This window comes from Canis lupus, chromosome 19 (genome assembly GCF_011100685.1).
Source record: "Canis lupus familiaris isolate Mischka breed German Shepherd chromosome 19, alternate assembly UU_Cfam_GSD_1.0, whole genome shotgun sequence".
Classification (NCBI taxonomy): Eukaryota; Metazoa; Chordata; class Mammalia; order Carnivora; family Canidae; genus Canis; species Canis lupus.
In genome coordinates, this window is record NC_049240.1 from 3540348 (window position 1) to 3566853 (window position 26506).

The 26506-nt window shown below is 42.6% G+C and overlaps 1 protein-coding gene and 1 long non-coding RNA gene across 2 annotated transcripts in view; one reads left to right on the forward strand and one right to left on the reverse strand.

Moving 5' to 3' along the window:
• Positions 1-26506, forward strand: part of LOC119863905 (mastermind like transcriptional coactivator 3) — a 407795-nt gene that overhangs the window by 166303 nt on the left and 214986 nt on the right. The gene's annotated exons all lie outside the window — the stretch shown is intronic.
• Positions 636-26309, reverse strand: LOC102154967. The gene is made up of 3 exons (XR_005373870.1): positions 26099-26309; positions 22954-23033; positions 636-1028 (listed from the first exon to the last, which is right to left on the reverse strand). It is a non-coding gene; the product is annotated as an uncharacterized LOC102154967 (long non-coding RNA).

The following is a 26506-nucleotide window of genomic DNA, read 5'->3' on the forward strand; positions in this document are numbered from 1 at the left end:
TGACTCGTGGGAAGTCAAGAGTTCTCTGCCACAGTCCTTCAAGAGGATCTGGTATTGTGAATACTTTTTCTTTCATGATGAGTATTTCTGTCGCTGTTCGAGCCTCTTGGCCAGTCTACTGGTTGATGTCAAAAATCTGTTAAAAAAAAAAAAAAAAAAAGCTAGACTACAATTTAGTGGTCATAATGTCACTAGTTTGACTCTGTTAGAAACTGATCACGAGCCAGAGTCTCTGGTTATTTTGAAGATCAGCTGGCAGTCATCAGGCCCTGGTAAGACCTATCCAGGATAGTAAAAGGCTTTCCTGTGGCTAACAGATCCATCCACAGGAGTGGTAAGCCCATCCCATTAATAATCCTGTCAAACTAGAGATGAACCTAGTGAATTTAAATGCATCTTAGGAGAAGCAGAGGCAGGGACATACTCCGCCTGTTTTGCCTTGATGAGCTGACTTCCACCATTTTTCTAACATGAAAAATCCTTGCATGTTTCTAGTTCCTAACATCTGGTGATTGGTAGGGGGTCTACTGCACCGTGTTCTGCATGTGTTATAACCTAATGTGCTCATCATAAATGGGGTGCTCAGGAAAAAAGAATTTTAAAAGTTCAAAAAATAGGAAGACTTTAAAGCCCACATGTATATATATTTTTGAAGAGTTGATAGATACACACAGTACGCAATTCAAAAGATACAAAGGTAAACCTGATGGTAGCAAAGCAGGAAGACTTGATTGGAAGCATTTTTTTTTCTTGGTTTGTTTCAAGCAGTATTTTTTTTATGTCAACCGCTCTGCCAAAATCATTTGTGTTCAAGGTGGTGGGCGAATGGTAGTGGCTTTTGGTTTGCTTGGTTTGGGCTTTTGCTGATGGAAAAAGACACGAGTATAGTCACGATGCAAATGTTTTTCTTCAAGTTAATTACATTCCTCGGCCAGATATTTTTCACCAGTGCCTTCCTCCCGTCCATCCTGGGAACTGTAGCCTCGTTTGTGTTTGCCTCCGTGTAAGAACCTCACTAAGCAGGTGTGCTGTGGGCAAAAATATGGAAAACACAGTTAAATAATCTCAGGTAGGTTAGAAGTACAATGAAGGAATGATATGTTACAAAGAGTTGGATACATTTAATGTGCAGAAAAATGCTCCTATGTTATGAGTTTTTGTTAAACATGTAGTTTTCTCATTCTGGTATACTTTTTGATAGAAAATGGGGTTTGGGGATACTTGGGTGGCTTAAGAGTCTGCCTTCGGCTCAGGTCGAGATCCCCAGGTGCTGGGATTGAGCCCCGCATCAGGCTCCCTGCTCAGCAGGGAGCCTGCTTCTCCCCCCACTCCTCCCCCTTATTCATGCTATGTCTCTCTCTCAAATGAATAAGTCCTTAAAAAAGAAAAAGAAAAAAATTTAATGTGAAGGAGATTGTTTCTGATATAGGAGAGGAAATAAAGATACTAAGCTACCGTTATTCTCAGAGGTAGTTGTAGGGGACAGTGAAAACCACAGTGATTTCAGCCTCTTCTGCAGACCCATAAGGCCACAGAGGCTGACTGAGAGCTGTGCCTTACAGTTCATGGAAGGAAGAGCTTGGAATGAGCCAGAAACAAAAATGGAAGAGTTCAACTCTCAAGGTCATATTGAAGAATTCTGAACTCTCAGCATGTTTGTGTCATTAAAATCCAAATGGGCTTACTTTATAAGATTATACCGATTGTGAGGTTATCGTTAAAGAAAAACACTAGCAGGGAATTATTTTTGGCTTATAAAGACAAGGGCTTATGGACTTCTCTTCAATAGCAAAATGAGAACATTTTAAGAGACAAGCTATCTTAAAGTCATAGAATTCGTTTACCCCTCCTCTGTTACTGCAATTTAATTTTGAAAAAAGGTGTTTTATATCTTTGGGGTCATTTGCTATTATATGCCAGAGTTGATTCGTATAGGTTTGTGTGATTATGCATATTTTTTCCAAATTCTTTGTTCAGTAAAGTCAGGTTGATACTTGAAATCAGCCATAGTGGGAGTACTCACACCATCAAAATTGGCAAAAGTTATATACCAGGGCTTTTCTTCCTGTAGAGCTGGTTGTTAAGTATTTACCTGCACACCGCTGGATATAAAACCTACTTGAATTGCATTATTTAAGATATGAGAGAAATCTAAAATAAGCAGAAGACCCACTAGAATTCAAAAACTGTATTAAAGGGGTTAAAAAAAAACCCCAACTAGTAGAGGAGAACTAGAAATGTGGCATTTGTGGCATTTACCAAAATACTTTCCACAACTTGTAAGAAATATGTTTTTTAGTTATTCAAAGTGGCTAATGTTTGATCTGACCATTTTAGATGGTGTAAAATGAATCCTGTCTTTGTCAAGTGAATATTAACCGTTTGGCAGGAAGGTCCTTCGTCTTGCAACAGTCACCCCTGTGGAACAAAGCTAAGATCCAGCTCCTAAAATGATAAAGTACTTTTAGGGAGGCTCTCAGAGTTGCATGGCATTTTCCCTTCACCTCCAAATATTACTAGTTCTAGTAGCTAATAATTTATAGATACAGAATTTGAGATATGAAGAGACATAGTCAAAATAATGAACAAAAAATCAGATCCCTGTTTCTTTTCTTTTTCATTGAACCTTATTCCTCCCTATCATGGCTCAGGCACTTTGAACAAGAATAAAGAGCTACTTCTATTATTGGGATTCTCTGAGCTAATGGACAATTTGACCAATGATATAATGCCATTCTACCAATGTCCTTTTAAAGTTTGGACGTAGGGATTATGGACCAAGGAAAATAGAAGATGTCTATTTTTGTTGGCCACTGCTTCATGCAGACATCTTGTTGTCATCCATATAGACAAGATACTGTGGTTCTGCTTTGGACCGGCTGTGGTCGCTCACTCAGTTACTATTTCTTTTTTTTTTTTCTTTAAAGATTTTATTTATTTATTCATGACAGACACAGAGAGAGAGGCAGAGATACAGGCAGAGGGAGAAGCAGGCTCCATGCAGGGAGCCCGACGGGGGACTCGATCCTGGGTCACCATGATCACACCCTGGGCTGAAGGCAGTGCTAAACCGCTGAGCCACCAGGGATTCCCCCAGTTACTGTTTCTTACACTCTTGCTACTCAAATTATGGTCCATAGACCAGCAGCTTTGGTATCAACTAGGAGCTTGCTACTAACACAGAATCTTGGGGGGTCATTCTAGACCTACGAAATCAGAATGTGGTGTTTCTCAAGACCCCAGACAATTTATATGAACATTAAAGTTTGAGAAACACTGCCTTCCCCATTTGCCAAACTGCAATTGCAGCCTGTCTGAAGAAGAGCTCTCCCTTCCAGGGATATTGAAAGAAATATTAGGCTTGAGACACACAGAAACAAACTAGAAGTTTGTGTAGATGTTGGAAGAATCAGTTTTATTCATGATTCTTTTCTTTCCCTTTACCTGGCTCCAGTCTCCATTATGAGCTTACATTGCGGAGGTTTAAACAAAAAAGAAGAAGAAGAAGAAGAAAGAAAGAAAAAGAAAAAGGGGCAGCACTGGAGTATCCTCAGTGTAGTAGGAGAATAAACCTGGAATCTCCAAAGGGAACCATGTTTTTAACTCTGTTTCTAAAGCTTGTTGTTACATGGTAAGCTGCTCAAGTTCAAGTCTTACATTAAATAGCGTTTCTTTTTCTCATTCCTTTCTTCTTCCCTCTTTCTTGCTTTTTGTAGATTAAACTTTTTATATTACAGCAGTTTCACATTTATAGAGAGTTGCAAAGAGAGCACTGCGTTCCCATGTACCTCATACCCATTCCTCTTGATTTTTGACCAGAGTTGTATTTCTGCTTCTAGATTGGCAGAGCTTCCTGGCTAAGGAAGCAAAGTTACAGCACCTAACACAAATAGTATTTGATTAAGGCTAATTACAGTGCTGTCACATAAAAAGGGGAGAAAAGAAAGCTGGCTTTTTCAACCAGCAATGAAATAACCTGCTCTCTATCTACTCACTTAATAGCTTTAATTGCCAGAACATACTCAAGATCTGGTGAATTTGTTTGAACATATCAGCAGGGGCCAAATATTTCAATGAGATCAAGTTGTGTAACTAGTTGTGCTCCGAGTCGAGCTAAAATCACTCTGACAAAGTGAGTTTTGTGATCTAAAAGGAAACACCTGTCAGGAGAGGCCCACTGCCATGATGATTTAGTTTATTAGCACTCTAGACTAAGAAAGTCATGGGATTAACATGGCCATGTTAGATGAGCCATAACACTCTAAATCCATCTGGCTTCTTAGTTTGCTGATGAATTAGGGATGCATTTACACTTCACTTAGAGACCCATTCTACTTCCTATTTTTTGAGAATTCTTTCCCAAAGAAGGACCTAATGAAAGTGGGCACTTCCTTTAACACGAAGACCATGACCATTCTTCCACTTTTTATGATCTTCCACATTCTGGCTTTTCAGAATGTAGAACCAGAAATTAAGGCACGTAGAAGACGAGCTACTTCCAAGAAGCCAGGCTAGGAAGTGAATCTGACTAACAAATGATTGTGGGAAAGGGGGCTGAAATGTATCCACTGTGGGACATTGCAGGAACAATTGCATCCGACGTGTTCCTCCCCCGTTCAGATACTTGGCACCTGCTTCAGGATAATCTAATGGAGGGTTGTCTGTTGATGGTTGAACATGTATACCTTTGAGCTTTCTGAAAACAGATGTTCCACTGAAAATAACCCTTCTTGTGGTATAGTAAGAGTAATACCTTCCCTATTTAGTAATCACAGGATTTCTTAGAAGAATTCAAACTCTTTACAAACATAGTACCCAGTCAAAACAGTCACAAAAGAAAGTAAGTGTAGGTGGTGTTTTCTTAACTTTTAAAAGCAGAGCAGTGAAATTGCAGAGGTAAGAAGTAAATACACCTTAGTACCCTAGTCACTTTCCCCAGAGACCACCTCTGAGGGAAGGTGGTCACTGTTCACCGGCAGGGCAATCAAGAAGTGACAGTTTCTTAACCGGAATTTAAATAAAAACCTCAAAAAAAAAAAAAACAACAACAACAAAACAGGTGACAGTTTGTTACCCTGCAACCTCAAATCTGTCACTGGCCTGGAATTGGTGACTTAGGCATACCCCAAGGAGGCTCCATGCATGGAACTACCCTCCACGTTAGTCCTGGGCAAGTTTGTGGATTGAGCGACAGGGATTTGAGCAAAAGGACTTGGATGGGGGAAGATACTCCCCAGTTCCTCTTCCTTCTTTCCCAGCCAAGATGATCCCAATTTGTTTACCTCCAGAATTTCCTTGCAGGCTCCTGCAGACTGTGGCTCCTATGAAGCTGAAGAACTAAAAAAGCTCTGTGCTGCTGATTTTCAGGGGGACAAAAAGCTTAGCATGTCAGGAGGACCATAGCAAGGAACAGAAGTCTGGGGATTTTGCTTTTTAGTTCCTACTGTTATATATTTCTTTTCATTTTCCTTTGCCTCATGTACTAACTCTTTGAGGCTTAAGAGGCCCAAAGTGAAGCTTGTCCTAATTTTAAACTTGCCTCTGTGGCTGCCCTGTAATTTTCATTCCGCAGCCTAAATTGGGACGTGTCTCCGTAGGTTGGGCTCAGAATATCTCTTTCTGTGAAGCTTTACTAAACTACAGTTGGTATAGCAGAGGAGCTTCAGCATAAAAATCCAGGATTCCGTCTTTGTTAGAAGACCACCATGGGAAGAGCTTTGTCCGATTTTAGAAGGTAGTGAGGGAGAAGGGCAAATGCAACCATTGGCTGCAGCCAATCATCTCTTAACACAGATGCATTTCAGCAGATGTACACAGGAAAATATGTTTGTATTTTTTTTTTAAGATTCTATTTACTTGTTTTAGAGAGGGAGGGAGAGAGAAAAAGAGAATGTGTGCAGGGGGAGGGGCAGGTGGAGAGGGAGAGGCAGAGAATCTTAAGCAGACCTGTGCCAAGTGCAGACTCTAGCTCATGGCTCAGTTTCATGACCGGAGGTCATGACCTGAGCCAAAAATGAGAGTCAGACACTCAACTGACTGAGCCACCCATATATTCCTATATAGTCCCTATATTCTTTCTTTGACACATAAAATTTGAGAAATTTTTGCTGAGATTATCTATCTCAGATTTTTCTCCATGTGTATACCTCCAAGAATCAAGCTATGCTTTTTTTTTTTTACCATGAAGATCATATAACTTCCTCATTTTATGTAACCCCTACTCTGTATCTTCCTGCCCCCATTTAGGCTGCTTGAAATGACCTAAGACTGCCGTGCTTTCTTTTCCTCTGAATTTCTAGGACAAACAGGAACTTGGATCTCTATGGTTCTCTCCAACTATGTGATACTATGGTTTTCCATTTTCTCTGTTTCTACTACATGCTGGGCATGGGGTAGGATATATAATGTCCTAATGAATCGTTTTTCAATTAATTCTTTTCCATTATAATGCCCTAAGAGTAAGAATTCTCTCATCATTTTAATCATGGGTAGTTTCTAATGGCCTTAGAAACTTGTACTTCCATTAGAATGATGGAATATTTATACTTGTCCTACATGAATCTGCCCCACAAATAGAAGATAGATTTATATTTAGCTAGGAGCATGGAAGAAATCAACAATCATGATCCTAGATCGTTCTTTCTTCAAAAACAGTTGATGTTGGGCAGCCCCAGTGGCACAGTGGTTTAGTGCTGCCTGCAGCCCAGGGCGTGATCCTGGAGACCTGGGATCGAGTCCCACATCAGGCTCCTGCATGGAGCCTGCTTCTCCCTCCTCCTGTGTCTCTGCCCCTCTCTCTCTCTCTGTCTAAAATAAATAAATAAATAAATAAATAAATAAATAAATAAATAAATAATAAATAAATAAATAAATCTTTAAAAAAAAAACAGTTGATGTTTTTTCCAGATTAGTCCATTATAGGTAACTCGTTCATCTCCTTCAGGACTCGAGTGCCTCACACACTTCAGTACTCGCCAATAGCTAAGGCAAAAAGGCTCACATGTTTATGAAAATCACTGCTGGCCGCTTCATCTTTTAATTCCATGAGTACACCTGAAACCTAACTTTGATAGGTGCCTTCCTTTCTGCCATAGAGTAGTACCCGATATGAAGCAGATACGTCTTGAATCCTGTAAAAGGTATTTCAGGGACTTAAGTGCTGTGGAGGCCTCAGAATAAGGATTTCAGAACAAGAAGCTCCATAGCCTGAATCCCCATGAGTGTAGTCTCAATCAACATTTAGGAAACGCCCATCCTCTGGGCCTTTGATCTATGGGCTACCTAGGTTGTCCAGGCAGATGTCAAAAACTATGGAGGCTTTGAGATTATACCCTATATACAAGTTGTTCACCTATTTACAAGCTGTCCAGTTAGCTGCCTTTCTTCATATAGGAGATTTTATTAAAAAGCTTTAGTTCTGCTGGAGAAGACATATCAGTGAAACTTAACGTTGTTGGTGAACTGCGGTGCTTATACTGTGGTGCCCAAAAGACCAAGTTCTTCGTTCATTCCCCACATAGACTCGTTAGCTCCACCTGAACAAAAAAAATCGTCTAAAAACTGCGAATTCCAGCTTTCATCCTGGATAGCCATCTTACAAAAGTGTGCCACCAGTCCCAAGAGAAATCAACAGAGAATGATGGGTTTGCTGGCACGAATCCAACCCTACTGCAGGAAAAACAATGCAGGCACAGCTCTACAAAGTAATTAGTATCATTGTCATGTATGTGAAGGACAATAGAGTATTATCCTCATTGTGGTCCTGATACTAGTAGTTTTCCAGAGCCCTGGAGAGATAGGTACTTTAGACACATTGAAAAAATGCAGGGGGATCTCTGGTGGCTGCAGAAGTAGCACAGTTCAAGAGCTGGGTGTGAAGATACACATTGACCTGACTGGTTTCTGCAGCAGGTGACTGTCTTGCATGCCCCGACCTTTGCCAGATGTGATTCCGCTCCTCCTCCTTTATGCCACTTCTTCCGTGAAGCGTCCTCCAGTCCTCTCCCTGCCAGAAGAAGTCCGTTCTTCCTCTGGGTGGGGTTGGCACTCTTAGGCAGTGTAATTCTCTGCTTTCCATCATCGCTTTATGTGTATACTTTGTCTCGTCCTTCCTACTAGACTGTAAAGTCCTTGAGAGTAGAAACTGCCACGTCCATGTACATTGTCTTCAGCAGATGGGTCGCACACAATAAATATGTGTTGAAGGAATAAATGAGTGTACAATAACAGAACACAGACATAGGGAAAGCATTTCTAGAATATCAGTGCTAGTCCCATGTGTAAGCTTTCTTGACAGAAAGGGGTCCACGCACAAAGCTCCCAACAGGTGGAGCAGTCAAAAATCCAAAAAAGGAGGAAAGAGGTAAATGAAGACAATAGATGAAGAGTAATCATGTTACTTGACTTCCTCCACTGTGTCCGGTTCTGCTCCTAGAATCTTTTCGCACTGTTTTTGTTACCAGGGATGGGTATTGTTTGTGGAATTCACTCAGGAAAACTTAGTAATTTTCCAACATAGTTAATATTCAGATATGAAAAATCTCTTACAGTTTAAATGGTGAATAGATGCTAATTTATACATATATACTTATGCTCAGAATGCCTAATTAATGATCTTCCGTGTCAGTCACGGGTATGTTAATGAGCTTCTTTTTGCTCCGGTGTCATAATTACATTGCGCCTCTCTGGCTTAAGGTTGGGAGAACATTTTAGCTGAGGATTAGCAAATGATGCAAAATAACAACAACAGAACAACTAACAATTATTCAGTGATTCAGAAGTTTAGGAAATGTGGAAGTATGTGATCATAACAATTTAGCATGAGAAGATGTAAAGACAGCCCAAAACCAATTGGCTACTTTCATAGTAGCTCTCCATTTGCTGAACTTTAAAAAGGTTTGCTTCATGGGCAAGGCCTGAGTTTCTTTGGTGCAAACACTGCATTCACCACCTTTCTTACTAGGGACGAAAAGGCTCTGTGAGGAGGGGAAATCTATTGCCAGGAGTTAGCCTGTATTTGTAGGTCTTAGAACCCAGGAGTACCAGCTTCTGCCCACCTTCTGTACTCTTTCTTTCTCCTACCTTCTTAATGTTTTTGGCTCCCTCCCCAGACTCTGGTTTTCCAGCCATAAATCGTCCCACTTCAGTCCGGAAGCAGGTAGGATTTGGCTTCTGATTTGGTACTTGTGGGCTGGGTGAATTTGGGCCAGTTAATTAACCTCTCTGGGCTCCTGTTTCTTTACTGTAAATGAAGTAAGAATCCCAAACATATTAGAATAGACGTGATGGTAAAGTGAGTTAATGTGTCTGAAGCCCGTTGCCAGGCATGTCGCAGGCCATGACTGCATCCATTTCCCTTCCCTGCTTGTGTTCCTCATGAATGCAGTGGTTAAGGCCACAGCATCTGGAACTGGATGGTCTGGATTTGACTCCTGGTCCTGCCATATTCCAGTCGTGCACCCTAGTGACTGCGCCCTGCTGTGCCTCGGTCTCTGGATCTCTAAAATGTCAGCACCTGGCATTTAGTAAGTGAGGTTATCCTGCGGCCTCAGCAGCTGGGGGGGAATGGCCCTCTGCAAATCCATCTGGGGAGCTGTGTCATCTGCACTGAGGGTCAGGGACGGCAGGGGACACCGATCCTTGCCCTGCTTCTAGATCTTCTCTGTGTGCAGGCCATCTCTTCCGTTTCTCCTTTCCTCTGTAGAGAAATCCGACTTCTCTGGGAGAGTAACACAGACTAGATTGGCACCATCCCTTCTGAATGTGCACCACTCTCCCTGTTTCTTTGTGCAGGGGTGGAGTCTAGAATGCCCAATCTCTCTGTTCCTCCCTGCCCCCCCCCCCCCCCCCCCCCCCGTGACAGGCTGTGGGAGGAAATAAAGGGCTTTGTGCCAAGCCTTTCATTTGGGGCCTCTATTTTTTCCTTTATTTTTATGCCAGAGGCAAATAGTTGAGTTTGCTCGCTGGATGTGAGGCTTCTGAAACCATTCAGCTAGCCCTGACATTTTTAAGATAACGAATTATTCTCCAAGTGGTATCAGAATTGGACTCCTCGTGATCCTGATCTATCACCGGCGTGTATTGCTTGGCTTTTTAAGAATGATGAAGCAGTGAATTCTAATAACTGACCCCCAAATAAGCAGTCACATTTAGCTCCTTTAGTTCTCCAGATAAATCCACAGCAACTGTGCTGCTGACACTTTACATCTATGGTTGTATTTACAGATTTCCAAATCCTTTTGGAAAAACTCACTTGATCCCACGCATCCCTGAATGGTAGACATGTCAGAAATTATTATTCCCCCTTTGCAGTCAAAACGAACAACAGCAGCAGCAGCAGCAACAGAAACGGAAGCCCAGAAAAATTAGATGACTTGCCTACTAATTATCCAGATAGGAAGTCTGGTGTCTTGACTGGAGCTCAGAGATTTTTAAACCAGTAGTTTTGATTAATTGGGAAAGGTAAGATTATGCTGCAGTAATGCATTGCCCCCCACCCCACCCCTTGGTTCCACTGGCTTTAACACAACGAACGTTCCTGCCGCATTTCCAACTCCTGTCAGTGGGAGAAGGCTAGAGAGAGGCTTTGTTCCACCCGGTCACTCAGGGATCCAGGCTGACAAGGCCCCGCCATCTGACAACGCTGATGCTTAGTTGTGTGACTTTGCTGCAGAAGGAAAAAGTGGGAAAATTCACACCTACTCTTTCTCTGCTCTTAGCCCTTGGCCAGACTAGTTGCATGGTCCTAAACTAACTACGTGGGAGCTTGGGCAGTCCCCCATACACCCAAACAGGGATGAGACCCAGCTCTCGTGAGCCCCAGAGATCTCTGTTGTGGGCTTCAAGGTGGTGCATTTAAAGGCACTATGCAGCGCATGGGGCCCATGTGGAATTAAGCATACCTCATCATAAATATTGTAACCTGGGCATTTCATTTGTTTGAGAAGGATGAAAAAAGATAAAAGGAATTTAAGTAGCACCTTATGTGTGAGGTGGTTGCCAAAAAGGAAAAAGAAACAATTTGTTATCATACTAGGTCATGTCGACTTTTTCTTTTTTTTAATTTCAGCTTTATTGATGTACAATTGACAAATAAGATTGTAAGATGTTTACTGTACATTGCAGTGGCTTATTACATGTATACATTGTGAAAAAGGATTTCCCCCATCTAGTTAATTAACCCATCCATCATTTAATATTTGTCTTTTTTTCTCTTTCCCTTTATTTTTCTTTATTTCCTTCCTTCCTTCCTTCCTTCCTTCCTTCCTTCCTTCCTTCCTTCCTTATGGTGATACACTTTGCTTTTTTGGGGCCTGATCTTTTAAAAATTAGACTGATCTCTAAAAGATGAACAGAAAATTTATGGTTTAAATTTACTAATTCTCTTCCTCCTCTCCCCAATCTGTCTTGCAGATAAACTTGTAAATTTTTAAAAAGAAATCTTCAAGTTATTCCTTGGAAAATATCGAGATTTACTCTTAACGATCAAGTCATTCTAAACAACTTTTATTAGTCACTCAGGGTATTTCTCAGCAAATAAGCATTTATGCAGTTTGCCCTCTCTCTCTGTTTGGATCATTGGGGTAGAGAAAAATTGTAATCAAGGGACATGAGCCAGTTTGTATCTGAGTTACATTGAGGGTGTAAGTGTGGAGTGTGGGTGTAATCTTTTCGTACCAAAGATTTTAGAATATTCAATGATAAGGATGGGACCTGTGAGCTGAACAGAAAATAAAATGGTACAGGACCAGCTAGACTGCTTGAGACACTTCTCATACACAGTGAATCTCTTGCGTCCACCCCTGTTCCAGAAAGTACCCACCCCATACAACAAGTTGCTGCCCAGATATCTCTTCTCCAGCCAATGGACTCACCTGCATGGCTTCCCTGTGGCTCCAGCCCTGCTCTGTGCATTCTGGAAACAGCCCTTCTTATCATGGGTGGAGGACCAGCCCTAAGTGAGCTCCCTGAAAAACACCTAGCTGCACAGCAGAAATTCTTACAAAGGCTTCCCATGGAAACACTGACACGTTTTTCCACTCCTCTTATAAAATGAAGTCTTTTTGATAAAGCATATTTTAAAACCTGAAATAGCAATGCCAAATACACATGCTAACAGTGATTATAATAATTGGCGCTTGTGTATATAATGTCATCCTGTAGGGAGCCCTGCCATTCTCACCGGCATCCCCTTAGTCGCAGCAGACACGTTGGAGTTTCATAGGTCATACATTTCATTATCTGTAGTCCAGGGACATAAAATATGGAAGTGAAGCAACTTACCCAAGGTGGCACATAGGACACACGGACAGCTGGGAATAAGGTTTCCCAAGTGTGCCTGGGCAGAGAAGGCAACTAACACTTAATGATATGGTTTCCTAGCTTCACCCCAGAATTACTGAATCAGAATTTTCAGGAAAGAGGCCCAGGAATCCTTTTTACCCGGCACTGTGAGTAACTTGTAATGTGCAGTTAGTAATAACCCGACCTAGCAGAAGGGACAACTCCTCTCTGATTCCAGCCTCCTGTCACCACTGGAAGAAAAGAAGAGTCTCTAAGAGGATGAAAAAGTTCACTCCAAGAATTCAGGTGCGCTGTGGGAATAGCAGCTACTTCTACCCATCCCTGGAGTTTTCAAGAAAAGTATAGTTTTATGTATTTTTAAATGTCAACACTTTGTACCACTGGTTTTTGAAAAAGGCCCTGGGGACTAATAGTATGTCTGTAAGCATTCTCCAGGTGGTCTGAAAACTGGATTCTTTCAGAATGGGTGTTTTTTTAAGTGTAACTCTTGACTGGGTAATAAATGTACAAGGCACAAGAATTCAAAAGGTTAAAACCAGTCTATGATGAAAGGTAAATCTCCTTCCCGTCCTTTCTTCCTGTCTCCCATTTTCCTTGCCTAAAGGTGGCCACTGTTAAACATTTTCTTATGTTTCCTTCCAGTCACATCCCAGGCATATATAAGGATATATGTAGGTGTGTATATTGTATATATTGGAAAGATGTTTCTTTCCCTTAACCTAGGTAGTGCCCATACCACGGTCTGCATCTCTACCGTGTTCACCATCTGTGCCATTGTGTCTAATTAAACTGATACTTTTCCTCTGATGTCACTTAGTGATTTTGTGCAGTTACAGTAACTTTCATGATATAGAAACATTGAAATCTCCAGTAGCTTACCAGTAAGTTTATTGCTTGGGACGCCTGCGTGGCTCAGCGGTTGAGCGTCTGCCTTCAGCCCAGGGCATGACCTGGGGTCCTGGGATCGAGCCCTTCATCAGGCTCCCTGCATGGAGCCTGCTTCTCTCTCTGCCCGTGTCGCTGCTTATCTCTCACTGTGTGTCTCTCATGAATAAATAAATAAAATCTTAAAAAAAAAGTTTATTGCTCCGTCATGCAACAGTTCAACAAAGGCATTTATTTGCTGGACGAGCAAGTAGCTCCTCCCGTTTTGAAGTTCCCCCAAGGTCTTAGGACCTTTGGCATCCAGCTGGTGGATGGGAAAAGAGAAAGGCTAGGTGATTGTTGGACCTCTTTCTGTTTTTTTTATGGATTGCTGGACCTTTTCCTGAGTTTTTTTAATGGATCAGCCCTGGAAATGACACACATTGTTTCTGCCCACATTCTTTTGGCAAGAACTAAGTCCTATATTCCCATCTAGATGCAAGGAGAGTTGGGACATGTAGTCCTGGACTGGGCATCTGCTTACCAGAATCAGATTGACATAGGTGAAGGGGTGCACACATCTCGGGTGGATAGCTAACCGTTCTGCAATAGTTTTATCTGCAGATGTGCCTGATTTTCTTGCAGGGGATTTTTTCCTCCTCTTGATATGTGGAAGTACCGTGGGCAATTTGGTATGGATTTTTGTGCTGTAGATGTGGCCTATAAGAGTTTGAGGACCATGACTTTACACAGAAGGCCAAAGATCCATTTCAGCTTTTGTCCCTGCTAATGGGGGAGCCCAGGTGCCAGGACTGCTCCATCACATGTCTGTGGACTGGGAGACCCACTATCCAGCTGATTGCTTCATTTATTTGAGCTCCTCAGACTACATAACTTCCCAATTATCTAACCCAGGTAGAGCCAAGAATAGAGGGATTCCAGTATCCCCAAATCCCAGCCTGCCTATAAAACATTAAAGTGATAATAGTCCTTTTCAAGCTTTAATTTAATTCTCTCTCTCTCTCTCTCTTTCATGCTAGACTTGCTACCTAGCAATTTTCTGGCACTCTTTTTGCTTACAAAACTTTCCTTTGCTCCCAGAGAAAAAAAAATGCACAAAAACAAATCAGCAGCATAAAGAACTTTTGTCAGTGAAGTGTTGGAGAGGGAGAGGTTCACAAAGCCGCTGGGAACACAGCAGCCTGACCCTGTCCTCCCCTCGTCCCCTCTTCTCCGAACAGCCCATAGCAGGGAGGGAGACCTAATGTAGGGGACGGGCCTCTCCCTCCTCCACAGCTCTGCACGGGTCAGCCCCAGTGTGGAAACCCGGGGATGAAGCTGGGTAGACCAGGAGAGAGCAAGAGGAGGAGAGCTGCTCTCATCCCTCCCCTCTGGCCTCCATGGGCCGGCCGGTGCCTCCTTGGCTGACCTGGGGGAAGCAAGGAGGAGAGAGGCCTAGCATTGCCTTGGCCTTGGCATCGCCGCATCTGTTTTCTCTTTCTGGCTGGTTTGCAGGGACTCTGTGGTCACCAATCTCCATGTCAGCACATTCAAAATTGCTGACTGTAAACACTGACAGCAGTATGCCCGCTACTGAAGAAGCCACAAGGAAAACAGCTCTGGGCAACGCTGGATTTTCTTGGTGTGACATCCTCCGAGCTCCCGGCACAGGCTCTTTACAAAGGACAGGCGTTTGCGGTTTGGGTGGGATGGGGAGGAAGAACGGAGAGGGGAAGAAGGAGGCTCCGCTTGTTGAGATCTTTTCTTAAAAGGAAATAAAATTGGTTTTCTACCGGGACCTTTCTTTGGGAGCTGGAACAGGAGAGGAATTCGAATAGCTAAGATGGGAGGGTTGCGGCAAGCAAAACTGGATTATAGCAACCAAACCCACATGCAGATAAAAGTTGGGAGCCACTACGGCAACCAGGTAGTAGTTCTCCAAGATCTTGGGAGGAGAGGCTTACAGATTGCCTCTTCAGGTCCCCTAGGCTGGCCCGGAGTGGCATGGAAAGCCGGTGGTCCCATGCCCAGAGGACAGGGCCTGGCCGGACTCAGAGCTGGGCGGCAGCAGGCCCCTGGGGCCCTGTTGGGGAGCTTCCACAGACAAGCATGTGTGCTTCGTAGCTTGTCAAACCACAACCATTCACAGAGGGCGTGTGGGCTAGAGTCTACCACAGTTGAATTAGAGAGAGTGTGTCACCCACTTCCAGAAAGTTTGCTGTCTGTGGGCTAGGACATAAAGTAGCCAACTTCATCTTTCCTTTTAAGAACTACAGTGGGGGACAGCCCAGGTGGCTCAGTGGTTTAGCACCGCCTTCAGCCCCCGGTGTGATCCTGGAGACCCGGGATCGAGTCCCGCATCGGGCTCCCTGCATGGAGCCTGCTTCTCCCTCTGCCTCTCTCTCTCTCTCTCTCTCTCTGTCTCTCATGAATAAATAAATAAAATCTTAAAAAAAAAAAAGAACTACAGTGGGAAATTAGGATTGAGGCTGGACTTGTTTATAATTCATTGCTCTCCTGAGAGCCTTCTATGTTAAAGGTGATGGACGTGGGCCCTGCAGCGTATTAGGTAGTTCTTCAGAGAAAAAGACCCAATAGGAGGTGTGTGGGTGTGTCTGTAAATCTATAAATAGATAGATAGATAACACATATATATATATATATATATAACTGGTATATGGACTCATGGCATATATGTATCTTGTTCCCATTGTGGTATATATGAGATAAATATACATATAAATGACATATGTGAGAATATATGAGATATATAGGTCTATATTTCATATATATAATCTCCATATATGTGTGTATATTTATATATGTATACACATATATATACACACACATATATATATAGAGAGAAAAAAGTTTATTTTAAGAAATAAACTACTATAAAATTCTGTATATTAAATATATTAAGAAATATTAAGAAATATATATAATATATACACATATATACATATCTATATCTATATACACACACATATAAATATATGTGTGTATATTATATATAGGTGTATATATATAGAGAGAGAGAGAGAAAGAGAGAGAGAGAGAGAGAGAAGTTTATTTTAAGAAATTGGCTCACATAGTTATCGAGGCGGGCAAGTCCAAAATCTATAGAGCGGGCCAGGAGGCTGGAAATTCAGGTATGAGTTGATGCTGTGGTCTTAAGTCCAAACTCTGGAGATGGGAAACTGAGGCAGGGTTTCCATGTTGCAGTCTTGAGGCAGAATTGCTTTTTTGAGGAAACCTCAGTCTTTACTCTTAAGGTGTTGAAATGATTAGATGAGAGCCACTCACATTAAGGAGGGTGACCTGCTTTACTCAAGGTCTGTTGATTTAAATGTTAATCACGCCTTGAAAAAATAACCTCCACAACAACATCTAGATGGGTGTTTGCCCAAACAGATGGGCACCGTAGCCCTTTGCCCAAACAGCTGGGCACCATAGCCCAGCCAAGCGGACACATAAAAGTAGCCATCGCATGGGGAATTTGTACATTGAAAGAGGAACATTCTATTCAGATGCCCATAGGTCAAATGTTATGAAAGTTATGTTATAAACCAAGCAGTTTCCATGACATGTTGGCTGGTTTGCTTGTGTCAGATATTCTTGGCATAACCTCTGATCTAAGAGGTTCATTGGAAATGGTGCTCTTTACCTGATGTCAGAAGAATAGTACATGGGCTAGCATGGAGCACGGAGAGAGCAGGACTTCAATTCCTGATACTGCCTTGTGATAAGGGGCTGGGAGTAATTAATTTCTACCACTAGTTCTGTGTTTTGAGAAACAGGTCAGTAAGGCCCAGAGGCTGCATAGCCAGAGGGGAGAGCTTGAACCCTGGGATGAAACTGCCTGGATTCAGATCCCAGTTCTGGCATGATTGCACGTAGTGAAACTCTCTGTGCCTCAGTATCCACCCGTGTACAAAGGGGGTGATGGTGATAGTTCCTACCTCCCGGGGGCTCCTGCTGCCATGAGGATTAAATGCATTAATGTATGCGTCTACACAGAGTGCCACGTAGGTGTCTGTGGTTATGCTTACTTCCTGGGACTATGAAGACAAAAAGTGTGAATAGAGAATTGAGATCGTTGCAGAGAAGTTTTTAGAGATAGATATACGTTGAAATCTGACTCTGAAGTAGTCCACGTACGAGACTCCTTTATGAAGTATTGTCCTTTAGGGAATTCTGCTCATAATCCTCTTAGATGAATTGAAACCAAGATGGAGCCTCCATGTATCAGATTCTGTGCTGTAGTTGATAGTGTCACAGAGAACTTTCAGCATATTAATAATGAGCTAATACACCTATGAATGTTAAATGTCTCGGAAGCGGTTTCCTGATGAGCAAATAGCAGATGTGGCAGTGGCCATGGTCTAATTGCCGGAGAGGCAGTTAAATTTAGTTTTTATACCTTTTCTAAGCAGTTATTTCAAAGCTGAAATATTTCCCCCAAAGGCCTGTCAATTGTTCCTAACAGTCAAATGAAGTGTAGGGGTAGAGTAGAGGGCGTATTTGGGAATGTCCTTCCTACATCTAATTTATCTTTGTAAATTGCCAGGGGTTTCTACATCAGTTTTGGGTTTTTTTTGGTATATGTTGTGTTTGACGTTTTCAGAGTAGAGCAGTAGCTTTTATTGTCCTAAAAATTCTAAATAAGAAATCAGATTATCTTTTATTGAGATCTTCTACGTGCCAAGCACCATATTAAATGCTTTACATGTTATCACATCATGTGTAATCTTTACTCCAAAGAAGTAGGTACCACTATGATCCCTCTCTTCCATTTGAAGAAACTGAGAGGTGAACTTGCCCCAGGTTCGTGGCAGGCGCTGTGTTTCCAGGTAGCAGGAGTACGGAAGCCCAGACGTACACCACTACCTTCTAATGGCCTTTAAGTCTCACACATTAAAATCAGCCCGACCTTCTCTTCTGCTAGATGTTTTGCAAAGTGTGGGTTGAACTGCCCTCAGGTCTGTAGTTCTTTTATTAAATAATACTGAGCCCAGTCTGACACGTTAAGAAGTTATTTGCGTGCCAGTATAGTGGCTGTTTCACTGAGCAGGACTTGCCCCAGGTCCACGATGGCTGCTTGTGTGTGTAGGGTCTCCGCCATGGCCAAGTTTCTTAACCTCTGAAGGAGGTTTGGGAATGGCCCTCGTAGAACACTGAGGCCTAGGAATTGGGTTAGGGATTGCGCCTCACATCCGTGTGGCAACAGGACCTCACTACTTTGAGAACAAGAAGAAAAATGCCATTGAACAGCCATGTAGAGCCATAGGAAGGACAAACCTGGGAGAACACTCACCAGAGATGTTAGGAACATCTCTACTCCTGGGGGCCCCTGGGGGCTCAGTGGTTGAGCATCTGCCTTTGGCTCAGGTCATGGTCCCGGGGTCCCAGGATCGAGTCCCATGTTGAGCCCCCCACAGGGAGCCTGCTTTTCTCTCTGCCTGTGTCTCTGCCTCTTTCTCTCTCTCCCATGAATAAATAAATAAAATATTTTTAAAAAAAGAATATCTCCACTCCCAACAAAAAGCAGTATGGTTTTCATGTCCACTGTACCTGTGTTTTCAGAAAGTGATTCGTTAATGCAAAGCTGACACTGATGTATCAATAACTGAAGTTAAACAACCACAGTCAGAGAGGTTGCAATGCGGAGAGCCCTCCTCTATATTTAGAATAAAACTTCATGTTTTTACTGCCAGGATGTAAGCTTAATTATAGCATGTAGCAAACTTTGCTTTTGTAAAGGGTGTGTGTGTGTGCATGTGCGTGCATGCGTGCATGCATGTGTGTGTGTGTGTAGCTTACTTTGGCTGGAAAAATGCAGGTGTTACTTTTGTTTTCCTTTTGAAGCATCAGTAGGAGTTGATGGAGGGTAACTAAGAAGTACAGTATTTCTTGACCCTCTGTGAGCTGATAAGCTCCTTGAAGGCAGGGATCATGTTTTATTCATCCCCTTTAGCTCTTATCATACTACTTGATATTTATTTACTTGAATAAAACCAGGGATGTCAGTTGGGCCTATTTAGAAGGTTTTCATTTTGGTTACTTAAGTAATGCACTGATTACTCTACTAGTAATAAGTTTTATCCAGCGTGGAAATTTATCCTAAAAAAAAAAAAAATCTGCAGCGTTCATCATATTATCCCCAGAATTCACCGTTACATGTTGGAGATAGTTATTTCTCGACTATTCCAGGGGTTACCTTGTGTGTTTGTACATACCTGTGTGTTTAGCATTGAAAAAATTATTGCATCGCGATTATTCACATTGTCAGGCTCATTACACAGACCGAGAAGTACTTGATTCCAGCTGTGGGTCCTGCATATCAACCATGAGCATTTGCTCAAACCCACAGTCCCTGAGTTTGAAAGAATCAGCGTGGACGGTGTGTCGAGTAATTAATAAACTCTGCTTCACCTTTTAAAAACCACCTTTAAAGAATCTGATGCATATGGTATCTTGAGCTTCTGACTATAAGAGTTGACCACACCTTGCACATAGTGAGTTTTCATATTAGGTGTATTGAATGATTAATTCAAAAGAAATGGAGATAGAAATAAGATGAAACCACTTACGAGCTCCCATTGTGGGGGTACACTGTTCACGGGGTTTATTGATATTTTCTCTTCTGAGTCTACCATCATACCATTTGGGGAAACTGAACATTTTCTCATTAGAAAGTGTCTGGTGCTAAAATAGAATGTAGTTAATCAGGACGGAGGAGATGTGCAGTGCATACGCTTATTAAGGAGCGATCCGCTGGCTCCTTATTACTGCTATTAGTTCCCAGGCAACACCTTCCACTTTTTTTGTTTGTTTCATATGGAGGCTTATTAAAAACCACAGCCTGAATAGATGCATTGGTACGATGCGTGTGGGTAGGTAGATGAAGCTGCGCTGGCCAAATCATGCTCTTGGAGGAGTTAATACATTGCAACAATTCCAATAAAATTTTGATTTTGCTTTTATTAATCTGGGGGGCAAAGAAGCCTCCGACAAACATCTATCAAGTATCTACCTAGGATCAGGCTGTCGAAACTCAGTGGAACGAAGTTGGTGACGCTTAGTTTAAAGTTAACATGATGAGTTGGTGACATTTAAATATCTCCATGCAATTAAAACTTTTGACTTTAAATTAAATGTGAAATACCGTCGTGAAATACGCTGTCTTGTCTGTGCTTTGGTTTTCGTATAGGATAACTGTTTGCCTGTTAAAAAAGAGGAATTGGCACCCAGCCACCATCAATCCGTAATACCAAGTATGGAACTTCAGAGCTTAAGAATACATCTTTAAAAAGTGTTTCCTAACAAGGTTTTAGATGAAGTCACATCCGTGTATTGTGGGAGTCATTTAAACATCTGAATTCATCAGAAGCAGGTAAAATGGTAATGCACATAATCTGCAGGGATAGGAAGAGTTCTCTGCTTCAGAATAATTCAGTTTTAATCTAGAAACTAAAGTTTAATAGGCAGGGAAGTGGACCTCACATCAGAACTTCCTGAAGATTGTCTTCATCACTGCCAAGGGCTTGCTTGGGGTGGAGGATCCTCTTTTTTTTTTTTAAGATTTTGCCCTTTGGGGACACCTGGGCTCAGTGGTTGAGCATCTGCCTTCGGCTCAGGGTGTGGTCCCGGGGTCCTGGGATCGAGTCCCACGTCGGGCTCCCCGCAGGGAGCCTGTTTCTCCCTCTGCCTGTGTCTCTGCCTCTCTCTGTGTCTCTCATGAATAAATAAATAAAATCTTTAAAAAGAAAATAAATAAAATAAAATAAAATAAAATTTTTGTCTTTGGGCCTGCAACCTAACCCTGTAGTACCATGTTGTATTAGCAACAGATTGTGGACAATCAACAGAAAGTTATCTATTTAGCATATAAAATCTGCTCTTATAAGAAACTCTCCATTGTACATATTCTAAGTAAATAAATGGCATGCGTTTAGTGTAGGTATTGATGCACATCCACTCTTGGTCCTGGCTCCTTGTGTGTGGTGTTAGCCAAAATGATAGTCCCCGTAATCACTTGGATCCCAGAACTGGTCATTCCCTAGAATTGCCAGAGTGCTCAGCAGGCAGGCTTCTCTCCTTGTGCCCTAGACCGTCCTCTGTGCCCATCCCCCTCCCGCCCCAGGGCTTCAGTTACATGGCATCCTATTCTTCTCTAATGTTCGGTTTGTTTCTTCTCTACTTCTTTTCTCTGTTTTCAAAGCATGGGCATTTTACTTTTCGAGCCCCTAGCGATCTGTGACCTCTCTTGGGATCCTGTCTCTAGGCCCCATCAATTGTGAGACCCCTTTTGTCTTCCTGTCCATCGTGCCTGGCTCCTCCAAAATCTTCTTTTGCCTCCATGTGCTAGAAAGGTTATAAACTTTTCCTTCTTAACAGAGGAAGCTTTCTGCTCTTTAATGTTATGTGAATGGAGGGAATGAGATGCTATTCCAAACAACCCTGTGTTTTAAGTTTTTCATTTTGGGTGAATCATTTTATTTAAGGGAAACATTCTTTTTTATTTTTGTCAATGCCCCATTTCACAGGTAGAAATAAAATAAATCTTGATTTTGTATATTTTGCTTAAAAATTCTATGTGTTTTGTTGAAGAAACAGATCAAAATACAAACACGTTTATACAAACATCTTACTTTGCAAAAAGTCAGTAATATTGATTGTTTTGAGTTATGATGGTTGTTATTCAAATACAGCAGAGTAAAACCTGATGCCCAAATCAACCTGTCAGACTGGAAATGCTTTGTCCCTCTGTGACTTCACAGACACCTGCTCTATCTAGCTTTGAGGAACAAAATAGCCAAATCATAATTCAGGGTGCAAATGTAACTGCCCCAACGTGTGTTTCTATGTAGTTTACATGTATTGTTTGTTATCTCTTTTACATGGGAAAACTAGAAACCTGAGTTGTCTGTAATTAATATTAGGAATATATACAACAGGGGCATACCTTGGAGGGAAAAGAAACGAAATTGTATCTTCTTGAAGTTTGATTTAAATCATCTTTCTGATGAGTGATTTAAGTCAGATCCAAGCTAAGACAAAGGGGACTCAGGGGCCTCATGCCGTGGTCATAAAATCGTGGCTCTCAGGTGTGATATTCTGGTATGATTCTTCTGGCCAGCTTCATGTCCACATTAATCACAGAGATCATACTTCAGTCTGCATATATGGTGGATCGGGCCACAGCATGTTTGTAGAAGGGCAAATAGCAAGTGGGAAGTGGGAAGTGGACTTCTGAATCTCTTAGCCTGGCTATGAAAGCATGTAGTGGAATCCTCTGGGTTGTATTCTGATGCCGTACCCCTTTATTTTGGGGTTGGAGGATTTCTAATGTGAAGTAAGAGAGGATCGTGTAGTCCATTCAGTTGTGTGGTCATATTGAACTTATAAAGACCGTATGAGGCCCACGGGCCCAGTGGCTGATCATTCCTCTACGTGCTGCCCCTAGTGAGGGTTGGCATGTGTCAGTGCTCCAAGCATACACACATGTACACAACATACGCTTATGCCCCTAGGTGTACATATGCACGTGTGAGTACACATGCCTTGGTTGATGTCTGACTGTTATTATTTCTGCCTCCAGAATCCTCCCCTGATTCTGAAAAAAAAGATTCCAATACCACACCACCCCCCACACCACAAATTAATATTGTTCCGGTTTTCTGCACCAGGCATAGACTATAGCGTGACAGATGGGGAGGAAACTTTTTTTACAGTCATAGTACAAGCACTGATGAAAATCTTAGACCTAATTCATTGACCTACCTCTGGGTGTTGACGGCTTTGTTTCAGAGAAACTTACTCACGGTGATACACTCATGAATCTATGGGTCATTTTGCAGAATCTGCATAACATGGTAGGAAAACCAAAGATTAAACGCATATAACAACGTAGGCTAGAAAATGTTATACCCTGGAAAGAATTTTCGAAGATGGTATAAATATAATTTATTACCAAGTTCTGGAATCTGGGCAGCATATGTTGCCAATAATGTACAACTAAATCTAGAAATAGAAAACAAAATAAAAAAGCCAGCATGTCTTTATGAAAACTAAGAGAGTGTTATGTCATCATAATGAAACCCTAGACCCAATCTACATAGTAGGGGTACAGAGCTTCTTAATTTATGATTGTAATTGAACTAACACAAATATGACATACAACCCACTCATCAGCATCATTCATGATCTATATTTAACATAGATTAAGGGCAACGTCATTAATAACGAAGTCTGAGGATCGAGCCCACTCCTGAGTTCTACAAGTAAAGCTTAATGAACAGCAGCAGTTCCCTGCATCCTATCTCTGTGCTGCTGGGACATGGCATAAATGGAGTTGGAACTGTTCTGTGCTCTTAAAGTGAAGGGTGACATGTGCCAGGCATTGCATCATGTTGTGCATGTGAGGAGAGGTAAATAATAGCATCTGTCTGAAGGAATTCAGAATCCAGTGTGCTGGGGAGAGGAGAAGTGGGTCTCTGAGGAAGGAGCCCGGTTTTGAAGATGAGCCTCAGCGTTCATTCTCAAGGCAGCTAACACAGATTTCAGGAAACACCTTGCTTCCTTTCTCAGCCTGCCTTCTCTGTACCAGCTGATTTGCCTATATTGTTGTCACAATCGTCTTCACAGAATTGAGGGTTACTGTCCCTTTCTGCCCACAGAGGAGACCAAGGCTCAGAGTGCTTAAGTACCTTGCCTGAGGTCACATAGTCAGGAAGTCAGGGAGTACAGATTCCAGTCATCCTTTGCTCTAGTGCCCTAGTAAATCTGTAGACATTGCTGCAGACTGAATTTTTTTGTCTTTCGAAATTCGTAGGTTGAAACCTAACTCCCAAGGTGATGGCATTAGGAGGTAGGGCCTTTGGAAGGCGATTATATCATGAGGGTAGACCCTCACGGGTGGAATTCGTGCCCTTATAAACATGGCTGAGAATGTCGCCTTGCCCCTTCCATCACGTAAGGATATAAAGAGAAGTCTGCAACCTGGAGGAGGGCCCTGACCTGACCGTGCTGGCTCCCCGATCTTGGACTTCCAGCCTCCAAGCCTATGACAAATACATTTCTTTTGTTTATGAGCTGCCCACTCTCTAGCTGCCCAAGCGAACTAAGACACATATTGTGCCAGTATGGCGTAGGATGGATAGGATAAACGTGGATTAAATAAGCCTGCCAAAACACAAGTGACGGCAGTTTCTGGCAAGTTAAATGAAACAACCACGAGGGGGACAGGGGAGGGGGAAAGAAGGGAAGGTGTAAGGGATGCACCTACAGAACAATTTGAAAAATGCAGAAAAGCCATGCAGATTGGAAAATTGGAGCACTGGCACATGTAGAGGTACATTCAAAATCATTTCAACAAATAATTATCGGGAGCCTGTTTTGTGGAAGGCTCTACACTGGTGCCTCGTTCAGATGTATGGGAGGTACCACTGCCCTCAAGGAATGTATAATTGAATGGAGAAAAAAGACATAGAACAATGTTTTAAGAGTTCTCAGTAGAGATATTAATAAAGTACTATGGAAGCACAAGAGAGAAGAAAGCAAATTATAGCTGAGAGATTCAGGGAAGGATTTGTGGAGTATGAGGCTGTAGAGCTGGGCTGGGAGGGATAGACAAAGCTTTGGTGAAGGGTAACGGGGCTGGGGTGCGGATAAGAACGTGGGACAGGGCATTCCAGCACTGAGGTCAGTAGGCGCAGAGGTACATGATGGGAATACCAAGGGGTGCCTAGAAGACAGGGTCAAAAGGGGCAAGCCAGACTGAACCATCTTTTGGAGATCCCAGACCGTTATGCCAAGAAGTTTGGACTAGGCCGCAAGGAGCCATGATTTCTGAGCAACTCCATGATGTCTGGAGTTGTGGTTTAGGGTAATAATTCTGATGCCTGTGTCAAGAATGAAGAGAAATGAGAACACGTACAAGGCTTTCACAGTCATGGTTTACATAAGAGGTGGCGAGACCTTAACGAGTCTGTGGCAGCGAGAAAGGAAGAAACACACACAAGAGACGGTCACTGGAGAGGTGGCCTCAGAAAAGATGTGGAGAATGAAGAGTAACAAGGAGTGAGTGATGTGGCCATGGTCTTCGTGAGTGAAGGCGTCATGTGTTCCAGGAGGTAGAGGAAGCAAGGCTGTGTGGAGACCACAGACTTTCAGCTCGGTCTTCCCAGGACGCAGAGGGGGCAACAGTATTGGTGACACACAACTTGAGTCATAGATACATCGAGGTTTTGGAAGACTGCTAGTGGCATTATGTCCGGCAAGGACAATAGATGTGCCACATATTATATTAATTGGGTTGGTGTATATCCAGAGATGCTTGCACACTGGGGAGGCGTAATACCATCGGCCGTACATTAATCTCGTTATTTTAATGAGAATCCACGTCATACATCTCTTTCAATATGTAAGCATGTAAAATACATCTTTCGCTTGCGTATCTTTAAAGCACCTTTGTCAAAGAAAAGATGGCCTCTGTTGATTTGAATTATCCATTTTTGTTTTAATTTTGGGTTTTATCTTGATCCCTTGTGGAGCCCTTGAGGCAAAATGAAAGTGTGCCAGCATCGCAGAATGTGTCAGGCTTCCAAAGTGTTTCACCCCTCTCCTAACTGCCACCACCGCCACCGCTCCGCTCCCACGGTCCCATCGTGTCTCACCACCCAGGCACTACTGCAGCATGTGATGTGCTACTGGGTGTTAGGCTATATGTTGGCAAATTGAACTCCAATAAAAATTTAAAAAAATGTAATATGCTAGTGTAATGCAGGTGTGTGCATTAGGACGTCATTATATTTTCTGGCTATCCGGTCGGGAGCGGCCTGAGTAAGTGTAAGACGCCGAGCTAACGGGATCATAGACCCCGGGTTCTGGCCATAGCTTGCCTCAACTGCTTCAACTTGCCTCTGACCTTGAGCAAATCGTTCCGTAGCTCTGGAGTGTAGCTTCCTTTTCCTTCCTTTCTTCCTCACCTGTTCAGATAAAGTTGGACTAGGTGGTCACTAGGGTGTCCCCACCTAGAAGATCCCCCGTGCTCTGGGATACCCAGGACTTAGTCTTCCTGCCCCATCTATCCCAAGCGCAGCCAGTGACTATGGGCAGTACAAAAGGTTTGCAATCAGAGTTCTAGAATATGTCATTGTCTGTGTTCTAACACCTCTCGGTCTTGGAGACCACAGCATGGCCCTGGTCACAGCATGACCAGACTCTGTGGGGATGTAAGTGTGTAGACACGGGCACAGGAGGCAGGGGACACCAGGGAGCACGTGTGTCCTATCAGAGAAGCGCTGTTGCCCAGCAGACACTCAGTGACCCCGTG